This window comes from Lactuca virosa, chromosome 3 (assembly GCF_052849685.1).
Source record: "Lactuca virosa cultivar CGN04683 chromosome 3, Lactuca_virosa_CGN04683_v6, whole genome shotgun sequence".
NCBI classification, from domain to species: Eukaryota; Viridiplantae; Streptophyta; class Magnoliopsida; order Asterales; family Asteraceae; genus Lactuca; species Lactuca virosa.
In genome coordinates this window covers 89,879,027-89,897,848 of record NC_136428.1, presented here as the reverse complement: position 1 = coordinate 89,897,848, position 18,822 = coordinate 89,879,027, and the positions used below count along the sequence as shown (strand labels likewise).

The following is an 18,822-nucleotide window of genomic DNA, read 5'->3' as shown; positions in this document are numbered from 1 at the left end:
TAAATACTAAGTAACTAAACATTTATAAATTCCCAATTCTTAGTTACTTAGGAAAATGTGAAATTGGTGCTAGCCCATAAAATTACACTTTGTACCTTACCAAGTCGTTAGTGGAGCGTGTGTGGTTAACTGGCACACTAACATGGACTAGTAAGAGTGGCAAAGGGTAACTTAACTTTATTATAGATCGGTGGAGCGTGTGTGGTTAACCGGCACATCGATTAGGTAATATTGTTGAGGGTACCAAGTCAATTTGTATGGTTATTCACACCTTGTTTGTGATCCTCGGCATCCCAGTCACAAACTTGAGAGGGCACAATCGAGATTCAAACATGCCATTGAAAGTTCAATGTATCTCAAAAGATCTAGGAGTTTCAAATCCAATTAAAACTTAATTATATTTCATTTTTCATGGTGGAAATTGGGAAATCGTCATTTATCTACCTTCAACTATTTTATACCTTGGATTACGGCATCCCTCTTCCAGTTATAAATAGGTTGTTGGGTCCTAGACTTAATATTTCATATTGGGTGTTATATTAAGGACTTTAAATCAACTCTCTTGAAAATCTCCCAAAAGACGTCTAAGTTTAGACATCTATGATCTTCCCAAATCTCTTGAAACAAACTTTCCTAAATGAAGATGATGTCCCATGGAAATCATACTTCTTTCACCTCCTCTAATTATTCTCCCTAAAGTTCTTGAAAAGTTTAAGGTCACTCAAGCCCTATTGGCAAGCAAAGGTCTATATGTGATCACATCTTGGAGATGTAGTCAGATATTGACAAGCCGGGAGAGTTGGGTGTCAAAGTCTTGAGAAAGTTGGTGACTCAACTATTTTCTAAGTCACATAGTGAGTTCCTTTGGGACTCCTATGAAACAGACTATGACAAGACCCTTAATGATCTTATCTATTTGCTAATATCAACTTCCTAAAAGTTTATGGACATTGACAATGATGACATTGGATATCCAGTAAAGCTCTCTCTACCCAATGGAAAGGGATCGGCCATAGTCAACTTGGTTGACCAAATGGTAAAGAGAAAGGCTAAGTCTGAGATAGTCCCATTATCAAGGGTCTATTGCCAAAGAAAGGGGCATTAGTTGCGAAGCTGCCAAATTTACCTAAGGATGTTAAAGTCAATAAGTTTGACTCTACTTTAGGTAAAGTCCACTATCTAACTCTGCTAAGTTTCTATTATGAGATTCTTGCTACATGATGTGACTGGGTCACATGGTGATGTTTTAAGAATCAAAGAAAAAGTGAAGAAACTTAAAGAAAGAATATGCTGAATCTGATGGCATAGATGGATTTCTATCGCATAGTTTGAAGATCGGATTCTTGAGCTACTTCTTAAGAGTTATGATATATTGCTTAGGAATAAATAACAACAAAGTTTTCATGTGCTTTTGCATTGTAAGGATAGTTTTTCCGCAAAGTTTTAAAATAAAAGAAAAAAATAATTTGATTTTATTTATTTTAAAATATCCTTACAATGGTATTTGTGAAAAATTTTTGTTGCTTATAAGATTCCATTAAGAGCAAGAGTGGAAATATGAATTTGATTCTTTCATTTGTGGTAGTGTCTAAATTTACCAAATAATGAAAGATTCTCATCACCTAAGTTTCAGTTGGATAGAAACTTAGACTCATGCAAGTTGTATAGCATGATGAATAAGAACTTTCAAGCATTGGAAAAATTAAGACTAACTACTTGTTCACATGGATGTGTGAGTCAAGTAAAGGATCGAGTACACATTCTTGTGCACTGATCAAGCCCACCACAAATAATCGTTAAGACTATTCGTCATTATTTACTAAAATTCAGTAAATATGGTTATACTTACAAGCTTAAGTGTAATTCTGAGACATTGGAAAAGGTTTCAATGTATGGCAGAGCGAATAAGAAGAATCAACTTAGGCAGAAAGATAAAAGTTTCTCAAATCTGAAAAGATGGGAGAGTACTTTAGTATCATGTTATATAATCATCTTAATGATTAAGAGACCTTATCACAATTCATCCTCTAAGTGCATTCTGGTAGCTAAGAAGAGGAGCTATGAATTGTTGAAGTGGTTAAATCAAGAAGATGATTTATACTTCGTTCCAAAAACAATTCTTAGAGTTATACTCTAAGATTGTAACTTGAGTGACATGTCTTAAAGAAGGTTTAAAACACTTGTCAAATGTAAGAGTAAAAGTTTTCTACTCTTGTACATTTGAAATTGGTAAGTTGTGATGTTTTGGATAAAACAAAGACCAACTAAGGCCAATTGTGTGAAGTGTTTGTCTTGATTAGAATCCACACTATCTCTTGAATATCTGACAAGAAAGTCTTATATGTCAAGAGGACAGGGGAGTCTTAAAGGTCTTAAAAGTCTCAAGAACTAATCAAGAATAAAACCTGAAGTTCTTCACTAGCACACGACTTGAGGTTTATAACCTATCGTGTTGACTATTTCTGTGTCCATTCCAATTATAGTTGGCTTTGCATATGAGTTCTTAGAGTTCTCAATTGGTTGCACAGCTACTTGGAAGCAATGGCAGGCCCTTGAGCTGCCAAATGGCAAGAATTTAAGATTGCACAAGTTTAATCCATATAAGTGTGGATTTGTCAGTAACCTTGTCTTGTGATTATGGTTTTGACAAAATTCATATGGATAGGAACTCATACACCATAAAATCTATGTGTCATAAGGTTTCTCTCCGATTCATGAAAATGATGGTGAGGAAACACTTTCACTAAGTAGATTTTAGCTAGATAGCAATTGTGATATTTGCATTCTCAAAGTCGTTAGTGGAGCGTGTGTGGTTAACCAGCACACTAACATGGACTTGTGAGAAGTGGTAAAGGTCTAAACAATCGAGACTATGATTACGGCATCCCTTTTTATAGTTCTTAAAATTGTTTAGACACACCTATGAGCTATCTAAGATAAGGTGTATGATATTGATAAAGTTTTATCAAAGCAATCTAGTATCCGAAATCTGAACTTTGGTAAGAAAGTCAATAAAGTATTGATTTCTAGAAGTCCAGCTGATTTCTGATTACATGTCAAAGCTAGTGGGAGCATAAGTGTTATGCTAATAATCATCATGTTAGTGGGAGCATGATAATTATGATAAAGGTTGCAAGTTAGCAATGTTATTTATAGAAAACAAAAGTTTTAATTCGTGAGGCTGCAGGGGTTGAAAAAGTTGTTTTGCTATAATTAAGGGAGAGAAAATTATACTTCATTTCAATTCTAAAAGCTTAGATTGAGATTTTAATCGTATTTAGTCAAGGATATATATATATGAATTTCATGTTGGAATGGCTCAACATAAGGAAATTCTATATATGGGTCCATTATTTGCGTTCTAAAATTCGATTATGATTACGGCATCCCTTTTCATAATCTGAATTATGAGAACTTGGCAAATAGAAATGGAAATGTTATAGCAAAAGACTGGTTTAGTCTTTATGTGAGACATCATGACTCGAGTCCCATATGCTTCGGATATAGGATCGATTGCATGTGCTATATTTATCCTTTCTAAAATTTTCCAAATGCCTGGGGCATTAAGAAGGGAAAAGGTCTAGAACTAGATATGACTAAAAGGATTAAGCAATTGTCGAGGACAATCTAAGGTTTACCAAAGATTGGTTGCTCAAGGACAGTTGGAAGTATAGTGTTAATTCTGGAAGGACCATATTGACATAATCTGTAAGGAGGCAACTCTTGTTCATAAGTGATAGTCAAAATGGAATCTGGAAATGTTTTAAAGTTAGAAATTATTCAATCTGTGTAAGATTAGGAAACTTAATGCAAGAAGGATATTTCCAAGGAGCTGATCTCCTTTGGAATGCTCTGTAATGGTTGTTGTCAAGTCTTTCTGACTCTGTGCATAATCATTACAGGAGGATCAATGCATATAAGTTTAGAATCTAACCGATTTCAGTAAATGGCATGAATTTGGAATTCTTGCATTTGCAGTAAGGATTTGGGACTGTGAAAGAGGATCATTGGAGTTATGTTCAATTGATCTAATTCACAAAGTGAAGATCATAGACAAACATAGTATGCATACTTGGTGTATGGCATGACTAGTGTTTAGAAAACATAGTGTACATGCTTGGAGCATGGGACAACTATTGTTTTAAATTCAAGAATAAAGTTGATAGCTGAAACAGTATACAATGAATAATGTGTAATCATATGGTGATAAATAAAAGGTGTTTTATTTATTTTCATAGGTTTTGATACCATATTAGATTCTATTATTATTGTGTTTCATTTTGCATGTTTTGACTTCCAGAATAACTAGGTCGTTCTTCCTGATTGACTAAGTTATTCAAACTATCCACAGTCGGTCATATGTTGGAAGTAGATATGAATCAAGACTGTCATGGGTTGGCTTGTAGAGGTCTAAGATGTTGGACAAGGGGCTACAACACTCATAAGTGCTCATAAGTTCTGAGTATTGGATTTAACCCGCGCTCATTGGAATCACTTCATGGATTTTATCACGAGTGATCATGAGACGATAATATCTTATATTCTTCAAACCTAGAGATATGAGTTGTTACTATGAGTTGGTTGTACATTGATTGCACGGAAACGCATTCGGTAACTCGGTGTTATAAAACGTGCCTTTGTGTATGATTCAACAAGTAGTAGAACAAGCCATATGAGTCGAAGTTTATCCATTCCTTTTTCCTTTGGGATAAAAGCGATATATGTGGGCCCCTCGATGATTTGGTGATGACAAATGTAAGTGCTCGGCCGGGCCTGGACTGATTTGATTTGTTCAATTAGTCAGTCGTCATAAATCGGAAATCGGGAAACAACAAATGGACAGAGAGAATGATTATAATCCATTTCTCAGTCCATATGATATCTAGAATGGAGGAATATATGATCCCTTATCTAATGGAGAAGTCATTGACAAAGGTCAGAGTTCATCTACAAGGTCAGAGTTCGACAACGGCTTTTGAGAGCTACGATTGCCAGTTGGTTCCTGAAGTCATACGCAATAATAGTTTTAGACTTATCCAAGTGGGAGACTGTTGGATTAGTGTCTAAGTCCATAACTATAATTGGTATGTACTTGACCCGACTCGGCATGGTCCATTTGGGTTGCATGGCATCGGAACATTTGGATAGACCGTTTATGAGGAAAAGACATTTTGTGACATATTAATATATTATAAGTTCTAATATATTAATATGAAATCATGTTATTTAATTAGTATTGATCAAGAATTAATTTGGACTTAATTTAGTGATCAAAAAGAGACTAACTAAATATATGGGGATTGATTGTGTAAATCATTCATTCTTATATATGTGGGCTTATGATCCAAGATTCCTTTATGTTGGGTTTAACCCATGTGGTGATCCATGGATACTCCATGGAGGTTAAAATCCATGGAGCATAAGGAATGGGTAAAGTCATGAGTTACATGGTGTAACCCTAATAGCCACACTATATAAGAACTCCTTTTAGTTCAAGAAATTGGCACTAGTGATACATATTTTGAGGGCTAGCCAATTTGAACATGTATGTCTTCTTCTCATGGTTATTCCAAGAGTTCATGATGTTGTGTGAACCATTTGAGGTGTCACACTTGGGGCACTAGGCACTCAAGCTTCATGGAGTCAAGCAACAACAACAAGGTATGTATTCTATCTATTTTATTATCCTAGTATCAATGTTTTGGTATGCTAGTTAGGATAATACCTTGGATAATCATATTTGCATGTATAATAGAGAAAACATAGATCCAAGGTATTTAGGGTTGCATGTACACTTAGGAGTGTTAGAATGCTCAAAGCCCTACAAGTCCAAGCAAGACCGGGGGTCGGGGGAGAGGTGCAAACAGTGATAGAGGTGGAAGAGGCGGTTCGCGAGCTCGGGGTCGACTCGTGGAAGAGGTGGGCGTTTCGGTGGGAGTTCAAGTCATGAAGAAAATAACTCCAACCGGAAGCCACGAGACAAAAGCCATATAAGATGTTTCGAGTGCCAAGAACTTGGCCATTATGCTTCCGAATGTAAAGCCAAGAAGCAGCAAGATCAGGAGGTGAACTTAGCTGCAGATGAAGATGGACCTGCTTTGCTGCTAACCGTACATGGAGAAGAAAATACAATTATGGTTCTTCTGAATGAGGAGAAGGTGTATCCGAACCAGTTAAAAGAAAGAGAAGATAACAACATGTGGTACCTAGATAATGGGGCTAGTAACCACATGACTGGTTCTAAAGCTTTATTTCTAGAATTAGATGAGAAGGTGACTGGACAAGTGCGATTTGGAGATGGCTCTAACGTCCCTATCAAAGGGAAAGGCACTCTACTGTTTGATTGCAAGAATGGTGATCAGTTCGTCATTCCAGATGTGTACTATATCCCAGCCTTGCATAGCAATATAATTAGCTTAGGACAGATGACGGAGGAGGGATATGATATAGGAATGAAGAGGGAATTTTTGAGGATGCATGATGAAGCTGGCCGTTTGATCATGAAGGTACAGAGGTCAATAAATAGATTATACAAGATAAGACTCACACCTGGGAAACCTACTTGTTTGGCTATGAGTATAGTTGATGACTCGTGGTTGTGGCATGCACGTCTGGGCCACACGAATTTTAGAATGCTGGAAGAAATGACACGGAAGCATATGGTGACAGGGATGCCTCTTGTATCTCATCCATCACAGGTGTGTGAAGGATGTATGGTAGCTAAGCAACCTAGACAGAGTTTTCCAAAAGCGGCCCAATGGAGAGCTAAGGAACCGCTCCAACTGTTACACGCGGACCTCTGTGGACCCATCACACCTGCAACAAAGGGTGGCAATCAGTACTTTTTACTAATTGTCGATGATTATTCCCGATACATGTGGGTGTACCTGATCAAAACCAAAGATGAAGCTTTTGGCATGTTCCAGAAATTCAAGTTACAGGTTGAAAAAGAAAGCGATTGTAAGATCAAAATGTTGAGAACCGACCGGGGGGTGAGTTTAACTCCACTCAATTCTTGAATTTTTATGAAGAAGCTGGCATACGATGCCAATTGACGACTCCACACACGCCCCAGCAGAATGGCGTTGTGGAACGACGCAATCGAACTATCCTGGAGATGACAAGGTCCTTGCTCAAAGCCATGACGGTACCCGATCAATTTTGGGGAGAACCTGTGCGTCGCTCGGTGTACCTGTTGAACCGAATTGGAACAAAGGCACTCAAGGACGTGACTCCATACGAGGTCTGGAAGGGGTCAAGGTCGTCGGTTGCACACCTCAAGGTTTTTGGATGTGTAGGTTTCGTCAAGAAATTGTGAGGTTTGACCAAGCTAAATGATCGTTGTGAGACCATGGTTTACTTGGGGGCAGAAGATGGAACAAAGGGGTATCGGTTGTACAATCCGAGGAATCGTAGGATTGTAATTGCAAGGGATGTGGTGTTTGAGGAATCAAAAGCATGGGCCTGGAATGAGGAATTAATTAACGAACCACTTACCACACCTTATTGGACTAATGTTTTAGTCCAAGAAGCAACCCAATTACAGCCAGCCCAAGATCAGGAAACACCAGACGACGTGAATGCGACGCCGACTAGCAACTACGCACGATCTCCTGATCTCTGACCAAGTAATACGTCTGTTGATGAGACGCCGATATCAGTCTCACCTGGAGAAGAGTCGCGAGCAGCATCAACAAACCAATACTCCAGAAATTACGATGATGTCGGGTCGGCAGCCTCGTTCGATGATACCCCAACAAAAGGGTTTCGCTCAATCAACGAGATTTACCAGAATACAGAGAGGATGGATGAAGACGAGGTACAAAAACTGTATGAGCAAAATCAAGAACTACTATTGATCGATGATGAACCCACAACGTTTGAAGAAGCATCAATTGAAAGAAATTGGAAGCTAGCTATGGAGGCAGAACTCAAATCGATCGAGAAAAACAATACCTGGATTTTGACCAAATTGCCACAAAACCGAAAGGTAATTGGGTTAAAATGGGAATTCAAATTGAAAAGAGATGCAGCAGGAAACGTGATCAAGCACAAGGCCGATTAGTAGCCAAGGGTTATGTTCAAGAAAAGGGCATCGATTTTGAAGATGCTTTCGCACCAGTGGCTCATTTGGAAACTATAAGGTTAATCCTGGCACTAGCAACAAGAGAAAACTGGCTTGTACATCACTTAGATGTCAAGTCAGCGTTTCTACATGGTGACCCCAAGGAGGAGGTGTATGTCTCTCAACCAACTGGGTTCTCAGTTAAAGGAAAGGAGAATATGGTCTATCGTCTCAGAAAGGCTTTGTACGGGTTAAGACAGGCTCCAAGAGCCTGGAATATGAAGCTGGACCAGTCACTCAAAGGACTAGGATTCACCAGATGTGCTCAAGAACAAGCAATCTATAAGGTACACAAACCCAACTTAATCCTCATCGTATGGGTATATGTGGATGACCTTATAGTTACTGGCTCAAGTGAAAAAGAAATCCTAGAATTCAAGAAAAGAATGAAGCAAGTATTTGACATGAGTGACTTGGGACTTCTATCCTATTACCTGGGAATAGAAGTATCTCAAGGGAAGGATGGTATTATGCTCACACAGTAGGGGTATGCAAGGAAAATCCTGAAGGTGGCAGGAATGGAAGAGTGTAACAGCTCACAATATCTAATGGAAGCCAAATTGAAGCTGACCAAGGATGAACAGGGGGAACCTGTAAATGCAACAAATTACAGGATATTGGTTGGCAGCATAAGATATCTAGTACATACAAGACCTAATCTGAATTTCAGCATTGGTGTTGTGAGCAGGTATATGCAGAACCCGAAGCAAAGCCATTATGCAGCCATAAAGCATATCCTAAGATATGTAAAAGGAACAATAGGGTATGGTCTAAAGTATCGCAGAGGTGGTGATGGTATGTTAGTAGGGTACAGTGACATCAGCTACGATGATGATCGGGAAGATGGAAGGGGAACCACAGGTGTGTCATATTGTTTCTCGGGAAATCTGATAACATGGGCCTCACAAAAGCAACAAACTGTTGCTCTAAGCTCGTGTGAGGCGGAGTACATGGCTGCAACTGCAGCTGCTTGTCAGGGACTGTGGTTGAGAAATTTGTTGAGTGACCTTTTTGGAAGAAAAGCTCAAAAGGTGAAGCTACTGGTGGATAACCAATCTGCTATTGTACTTATAAAGAATCCAGTTTACCATGGGAGGAGTAAACACATAGATACAAAGTATCATTTCATTCGTATGTGTGTTGAAAGAGAGCAAATTCAGGTGGAGCATGTGAGTGGAGATCAACAAAAGGCAGATGTGTTGACAAAAGCAATGCCAAGAATCAAATTTGCTGAAATGAGAATTTGATGCTAACCCATGAAAATGCACATTGCACCTTATTGGTCGTTAGTGGAGCGTGTGTGGTTAACCGGAACACTAATCTAGGACAAATGAAGGATATAAATGGGTCTCTCGTAAATTATCGTTGATCAATGGAGCATGTGTGGTTAACGGGCGCTTTGATTAAGTGATAAATGACTTCGAGAGTACCAAGCTAATTTGCATGGTTATTCGCACCTTGTTTGTGCTCCTCGGTATCCCAGTCAAAAACTTGAAGGGTATAATCGAGATTAAACATGCCATTGAAAAGTTCAATGAATCTCAAAAGATCTAGGAGTTTCATCTAAAACCTGATTAGTTTAAATTTTGTTTTCGTGGTGGAATTCGTAAATCGTCATTTACCTACCAACAAATGATTTGCAATTGGATTACAAAATCCCTCTTCCGAATTATGAATTACTGTGTTGGGTCCTAGCCTTAATATTTCATTTGGGTGTTGTTGGGTTTTGAGCATTCTAACACTCCTATGGTGTACATGCAACCATATAAACCTTGGATCTATGTTTTCTCTATTATACATGCAAATATTAAATATTCCAAGGTTTCATCCTAACTAGCATATTATGAAGCACCTATACTACAAAGTTCTAGTTAGATGACATACCTTTTGATGTAGCTTGATGTATTCAAGCTTTAAGAGCTTAGCCCCAATAGTATGGAAGCCTCAAGTGGAATCACAAATCACCAAAACACCTTGGAAAACCTTTAGAGAATATGGATACTTGGCTCACACTATGAAACCGATTATTGCCCTCTTTAGTGTATCCACACTAGCCACTAGCATCATTTCATGAACCATAAGACCCTTTATATAGTGTGGAGGATTAGAGTTAAACCCTAATACCCATGACCTTTCATTTCCTAGGATCCATGGGTTAAAGATCCATGGACTATCCATGAAGACTTAGCTCAACCTAAATGAACTTGGCCCACTACACATATATATATCTAAGAGTCCATATTTAATTAGTTCCTTTTGATCACTTAATTAATTATAAATTAATTCTTGATCAATACTAATTAAATAATATGATTATATATTAATATATTAGAACTTATAATATATTAATATAAATCATAAATATACTATTCTCAAAAGACTATCCATATAAATTATGTCGGTTAAGTGCAACCCAAATGGACCATGTCGGGTCGGGTCAAGTACATACCAAATATAGTTATGGAATTAGACATTAATCCAACAGTCTCCCACTTGGATAAGTCTAAAACTATTATTGAGTATGACTTTAAAAACCAACTGGCAATCGTAGCTCTTAAAGCCGCTGTCGAACTCTGATCTTGTCAATGAACTCTGACCTTTGTCAATGACTTGTCCATTAGATAAGGGATCATATATTCCTCCATTCTATATATCATATGGACTGAGACATGGATTATAATCATTCTCTCTGTCCATTTTTTGTTTCCCGATTTTCGATTTATGATGACTGACTGATTGAACAAATCAAATCAATCCTGGCTTGGCTAAGCACTCACATGTGTCATCGCTAAATCATCGAGGGGCCCACAAATATCGCTTTTATCCCAAAGGTAAAAGGAATGGGTAAACTTCGACTCATATGGTTTGTTCTACTACTTGTTGAATCATACATAAAGGCACGTTTTATAACATCGAGTTACCAATGCGTTTTCGTGCAATCAATGTATAACCAACTCATAGTAACAACTCATATCTCTAGGTTTTAAGAATATAAGATATTATCGTCTCATGATCAATCGTGATAAAATCCATGAAGTGATTCAAATGAGCGTGGGTTGAATCCAATACTCAGAACTTATGAGCACTCATGAGTGTTGTAGCACCGCTTTGTCCAACATCTTAGACCTCTACAAGCCAACCCATGACAGTCTTGATTCATATCTATTTCCAACATATGACCGACTGTGGATAGTTTAAATAACTAAGTCATTCAGGAAGAATGACCTAGTTTATTCTGGAAGTCAAAACATGCAAAATGAAACACAAGAATAAATGAATCAAATATGATATCAAACCCTATGAATATAAATAGACCACTTTTATTTATCACCATACTGATTACTCATTATTTCATTGTTTCGGTTTTATCAACTTTATACCTGAATTAAAAACACTAGGTGTCCCATGCTCCAAGCATGTACACTATGTTTTCTAAACAATAGCTTTGCCATACACCAAGTATGCACTCTATGTTTGTCTATGATCCTTAGTTTTGTGAAATAATGACCAAACTTTCAATGATTCTAATTTTACACTCCCAAATCGAAATCTATTAGATTTTAAACTTAAATGCACTACCCTCTTGCAATGAATGTGTACAAAGTCACAAAGACTTGTCAACAACCATTACAGGGTATTCCAATGAAGACCTACTCCATGGACACAAAGCCTTATGTTCAAGGTATGCATTGCTTTGAACATGCTTCTTGCACTAAGTTTTTTCTAATCTTACACAGATTGCTTCCATCTATGGAGACAACTCTTTTCAGACTATGTCAATATGGTCCTTCCAATATTAACAATATACTTCCAACTGTCCTTGAGCAACCAATCTTTGGTAAACCTCAGATTGTCCTCAACAATTGCTAAATCATTTTAGTCATATCCAATTCTAGACCTTTTCCCTTCTTAATGCCTCTGGGCATTTGGAAAAATTTAGAAATGACAAATATTATAGCACATGCAATCGATCCTATACCCAAAGCAAATGGTACACGATTCATGATCTCTCACATAAAGACATGATTCTAGACCAGTCTTTTGCTACAATATTTTTATTTGCCATGTTTTCAAAATTTGACTATGAAGAGGGATGTCGTAATCATAATCGAATTTTGAGAACACAATATATAGAGTTTTTCCTTTTGTTGAACCAATTCACCATGAAATTCATATATATATTCCTGACTAAAGATGATTAAAATCTCAATCTAAGCTTAAAATCTCAATCTAAGCCTTTTAGAATTGACATGAAGTATAATTTCCTCTCCCTTAATTATAGCAAAACAACTTTTTCAATCCCTGCAGCCTCACGAATTGAAACTTTTGTTTTCTATAATTAACATTGCTAACTTGCAACACTAACAATAATTATCATGCTCCCACTAACATGATGATTATTAGCATAACACTTATGCTCCCACTAGCTTTAACATGTACTCAGAAATCAGCTGGACTTCTAAAAATCAATACTTTATTGACTTTCTTACCAAAGTTCAGATTTCTGATACGAGATGCTTTGATAAAACTTTATCAAAATCATACACCTTTCCTTAGATAGCATGCATGTGTGTCTAAACAATTTCATAACTATGAAAAGGGATGCCGTAATCATAGTCTCAATTGTTTAGACCTTTTGCCATCTGCTTCAAATCTACTTGGTGGAAGTGTTTCCTCACCATCATTTTCATGAATCGGAGAGAAACCTTATGACCCTTAGATTTTATGGTGTATGTGTTCTATCCATGTGAATCGTCAAAACCATAGTCATAAGACAAGGATAATGACAAACCCAAACTCATATCGACTGAACTTATGCAATCTTAAATTCTTGCCACCTGGCAGTACAGGGCCTGCCATTGCTTCCAAGTTGTTATGCAACCAATTGAGAACTTTCAGAACTCCTATGCAAAGCCAACTTTAACTGGAATGGGCACAGAATATGTCAACACGATAGGTTATAAACCTCAAGTCGTGTGCTAGTGAAGAACCTCAGGTTTTATTCTTGATTAGTTCTTGATATTCTTTTTAGGATCTTTAAGATTCCCACTGTCCTCTTGACATATAAGACTATGTTGCCAAATATTCAAGAGATAGTGCGGATTCTTTATCAAGACAAACACTTCACACAATTGGCCTTAGTTGGTCTTTGTTTTATACAAAACATCACAACTTACCAATTTCAAATGTACAAGAGTAGGACACTTTTACTCTTATATTTGACAAGTGTTTTAAACCTTTCTTTAAGATATGTCACTCAAGTTACAATCTTGGAGTATGACTCTAAGAATTGTTTTGGAACGAAGTATGACTCATCTTCCTGATCTAACCATTTCACCAATTCATGACTCCTTTTCTTAGTCATACGAATGCATTAAGATGACCTTTACAGGACTAACTGTGATATGATTTCTAAATGATTAAGATGATCACAAACATGATACTAAAGTACTCTCCCATCTTTTTAGATTTGAGAAACTTTTATCTTTCTGCCTAATTTGATTCTTCCCATTCGTTCTGCCATACATTGAGACTTTTCCAATGTTTCAGAATTATACTTAAACTTGTAAGTATAACCATATTTACTAAACTTTAGTAAATCAAATAGTCTTAACGAGCTTTGTGGTGGACATGACCAGTGCACAAGAATGTGTACTCGATCCCTTTAGTCCTTCACTTGACTCACACATCCATGTGAACAAGTAATTAGTCTTGATTTTCCAATTCTTGAAAGTTCTCATTCATCATACGATTCAACTTGCATGATTCCAAGTTTCGGTCCAATTGAAACTTGGGCGATGAGGAACTTTCCTGATTTGGTAAATTTAGACACTACCACAAATGAAAGAATCAAATCCATTTTCCAATATTGCTGTCAGTGGAATCATATAAGCAACAATTTTCCACAAATGACATTGTAAGGATACTTCAAATAAATAAAATTAAACAATTTTCTTTTATTTTAAAACTTTGTGGAAAAACTTATCCTTACAATCCACATGGAAAATTGTTGTTATCTATTCCTTAGCAATATATCATAACTTCTTAAGCAACTGCTCTATTCTTTGATTCTTAAAACATCAACATGTGACCCAGTCACATCATGTAATGAGGATTTCAGAATAGAACTTAACAGAGTTAGATAATGGGCTCTACCTGATATAGAGTCAAACTTATTGACTTTAACATCCTTAGGTAAATTTGGCAGCTTTGCAATCAACGCCCCTTCCTTTGGCAAAATAAACATATTGACCCTTTGGTAATGGGACTATCTCAGACGTAGCCTTTCTCTTTACCATTTGGTCAACCGGGTTGATTATGGCCAATCCCTTTCCATTGGGAAGAGAATGCTTTTTCTGGATTTCCAGTGTCACCATTGTCACTGTCCATAAAGTTTTTGGGAAGTTGATCTTCTAATCAAATTTTCTTTGCTACCATTCCAAATCATTGCTGATTCAGCAGCACCAAGCAAATAGATATGATCATTAAGGTTCATGTCATAGTCTGTTTCATAGTAGTCCCAAAGGAACTCACTATGTGAATTAGAAAGTGATTGAACATCCAACTTTCTTAAGACTTTGACACCCAACTCTCCCGGCTTGTCAATATGTGACTTCATCTCTAAGATGTGATCACACATAGACCTTGCTTGCCATTAGGGCTTGAGTGACATTGAACTTGTGGGTTAGGGAGAGTAATTGGAGGAGGTGGAGGAAGTGAAGTTCGAAGAGATTTGGGAGGATCATAGATGTCTGAACCAGACATCTTTTTGGGAGATATTCAAGATAGTTGATCTAAAGTCCTTAATATAACACCCAATATGAAATATTAAGGCTAGGACCCAGCAAACTATTTTATAACTTGGAAAAGGGATGTCGTAATCCAAGCTATAAAATATTTGAAGGTAGGTGAATGACGATTCAACAATTTCCACCAAGATAAACGAAATGTATTATTAGGTATTAATTGGTTTTGAAACTCCTAGATTCTTTTGAGATTCATTGAACTTTTCAAAGGCATGTTTCAATCTCGAGTGTACCCTTCAGGTTTTGTGACTGGGATGCCAAGGATCACAAAACAAGGTGTGAAGTAACCATGCAAATATACTTGGTAACCTTAATATTTACCCCTCAATCGATGTGCCGGTTAACCACACGAGCTCCACCGATACTATGATAAATATTAAGTTACCCTTTGCCTACTTTGTTAAATCCAGGTTAGTGTGCCGGTTAACCACACACGCTCCACTAACGGTTTAAACAAAGTGCAAAGTGTAATTTCATGGATTAGCACCTTATTCACATTTTCCTAAGTAACTAAGATTGGGAATTAATAAAAGGTTTAGTTACTTAGTATTTATCATTAATACTTTTAATGAAGGGAGAATTATAGTCCTTGTCCTACCCGTTCGGCTAACGACCCTCCACCGGTCAAGGAAGCGGTGGGTGAGAGTGGACACCCATTAAACTGCCATTTTATAGGCAGTAACCTTATACCCCCCTTATAGACCGGCTTCGTGAATGAGGCCTACTAATGGTAAGACGACTTTACTCTTATACATATATATAAATATTATTAACTTATAATATTATAAAGTACAAGGGTTGAATTTTAACTTTTAAAATTTTAAGGGCTTAACTTGGAATTAAAATATTCATAAGTGAAAACTTTACAAATTCCAAAACTTGAGGGCAAGTTTTGAAACTATTCAAAACTTTTCATTTCATAACTTATGAGTTTAATTAAGGTTTAATGAAAAAAAAATCAAGTTCCATAACTTGAGGACAAGTTATGGAAGACATTAAATCATTTAATGATGACATTAAAAATAGTGACTCTTCTATTTTCATAACCTCTGAGACTTAATGACACTTTAAAAAGAAAAACTATTCACTTTCCATAACTTGAGGACAAATTATGGAGTTCATAAAAACCATTAAGATCAAATATTCCAATTAACGCAATAATCAAATAATTTTTCTATGATCTAGATTAAACTCATAAGTAAAGATAATTCACATCAACAATTTTCAAGAAATTAGATAATCATATAAACTAATACAAATCTTGAAACTTTGACAATTATCCTTTGAAGACTCTTGGAATTCATAACCTAAAGAGTTAATAAATAAGACATTTCACATCCATAACTTATGGAAGTTTCAAAACTCTTAAGATCATAACTTTAAAAAAAACTTTTGAGTTCCAAAATTTTATGACAAAATTTGTAACTCCTTAAAACCATTTAGATCAAACTTTTAAAATAAATAAAATAATCATATCATTCTATCTTTTAATAAATTGACCTAATTCAACTCTTGTAGTAAAGTGACTCAAATTTTATAAATAATTAGTTTTTCATAAAATCAAGTAATTATCATAAAATTTGACAAACTTCATGTTTTTTTTTCTTTTGTTTTCCTTCAACTTAAGAAAAAATACATTTGCATCAATATAACAGAAAACAACCCATGGCTCTGATACCACTGTTGGGTTTTGAGCATTCTAACACTCATATGGTGTACATGCCACCCTATAAACCTTGGATCTATGTTTTCTCTATTATACATGCAAATATTAAATATTCCAAGGTTTCATCCTAACTAGCATATTATGAAGCACCTATACTACAAAGTTCTACTTAGATGACATACCTTTTGATGTAGCTTGATGTCTTCAAGCTTTAAGAGCTTAGCCCCAATAGTGTGGAAGTCTCAAGTGGAATCACAAATCACCAAAACACCTTGGAAAACCTTTAGAGAATATGGATACTTGGCTCACACTATGAAATCGGTTATTGCCCTCTTTAGTGTATCCACACTAGCCACTAGCATCATTTCATGAACCATAAGACCCTTTATATAGTGTGGAGGATTCGGGTTAAACCCTAATACCCATGACCTTTCATTTCCTAGGATCCATGGGTTAAAGCTCCATGGACTATCCATGAAGACTTAGCCCAACCTAAATGAACTTGGCCCACTACACATATATATATCTAAGAGTCCATATTTAATTAGTTCCTTTTGATCACTTAATTAATTATAAATTAATTCTTGATCAATACTAATTAAATAATATGATTATATATTAATATATTAGAACTTATAATATATTAATCTAAATCGTAAATATACTATTCTCAAAAGACTATCCATATAAATTTTGTCGGTGAAGTGCAACCCAAATGGACCATGCCGGGTCGGGTCAAGTACATACCAAATATAGTTATGGACTTAGACATTAATCCAACAGGTGTTATATTAAGGATTTAATCAACTAACTTAAATTTGTCACTTTTATAGATGTCTAGTTATGACTACTATGGTCTTCCCAAATCTTTTGGAAAAAGCTTCCCTCATGAAGATGATATCATACGATTGGGTCGTGAAAATGGAAATTATACTTCACTTCCTCTACCTCCTCCAATAGTTCTCCCCGACCCACGTGTTCGAAGAGTTGAAAAGTTCAAGGTCACTCAAGCCCTATTGGCAAGCAAACACGAAGATGGAAAGTCTATATGTTCTCATGTCTTAGAGATGAAGTTGCATATTAACAGGTCGGGAATGTTAGGTGTCGATGTCTCCAGGAAGCTGGCTGTTGACCTGGTTCTTCAATCACTTCCTGAGTTATATAGTGAGTTCATTAAGAACTACTATATGACAGACCACGACGTGACCTTTATCGATCTTACCTATTTGCTAATTGCTGCTCAATCAGAAATGATTTGGCACACTGGTAAAGCAAAATTGATTGGAAGATCTACTTCCCAAACTTCAATGGACATTGACAATGGCAACATTGGAATTCCAAAAAATATTTCTCTTCCTAATAGAAAGGGATTGGCTAAGGTCAAACAATTTGACCAAATGGTAAAGAGAAAGGCTAAGTCTGATATTGTCTCGTGTACCATTCCAAGAGAGTCTGTTTGTTTCAATTGCCAAGAGAAGGGGCATTGGTTGCGAAGCTGGCATATCTACTTGAAGGATCGCAAGGATGGTAAAGTCAAAATGAATGACTTTACTTCAGGTAAATCCACTATCTAACTCTAATAAGTTCCTACTGATAGATTCTTAACACATGATGTGATATGATCGCATTTTGATGTTTTGTAGCATCAAAGAAAAGAAAGGAAGCTTATAGGAAGAGTAAGATGAGTCTGATTGCGAGGAAATGGATTTCGATTGCATGGTTTGATGATCAAATTTTTGAGTTGCTGCTTAGAGTTATGATAGATTGTGTAAGAATATTTAGAAACATAGTTTTCATTTGTATTTTCATTGTAAGGACAAGTTTTTCGCATTTTATAAATAAATAAAAATTTTGATTTCTATCTTATTTATGTTTCCTTGCAATGAAATTTATGAAAATTGTTGCTTGTATGTTTCTAATAATAGCAATGTTGAAAATGATTTGATTCTTAGTTGTATCAATTGTGGTAGTGTCCATATTTTCTAAGTAGAAAAGATTCTCATCGTCCAAGTTTCAATTGGACAGAAATCTGGAATCATATGATTTGAATCATGTGATGTATGAAAATCTTGGTACTTGAGAAATTGGGACTAATTCCTTGTTTACATAAGTATGTAAGTCAAGTGAAAGATGAAAGGAGGTAGTACACAATGATGTGCACTGGTCATATCCATCACAAAGAATGATCAAGGCTATTCATAATGGTTTAGTAAATATGGTTGTGC

General features: G+C 36.2%; 1 pseudogene; it reads left to right on the top strand.

The window, feature by feature from the left end:
- The first annotated feature begins 8,643 nt into the window (after window positions 1-8,643).
- LOC145163801 (secreted RxLR effector protein 161 pseudogene) lies at window positions 8,644-9,372 on the top strand (annotated as a pseudogene).
- The last annotated feature ends 9,450 nt before the right edge of the window (window positions 9,373-18,822 follow it).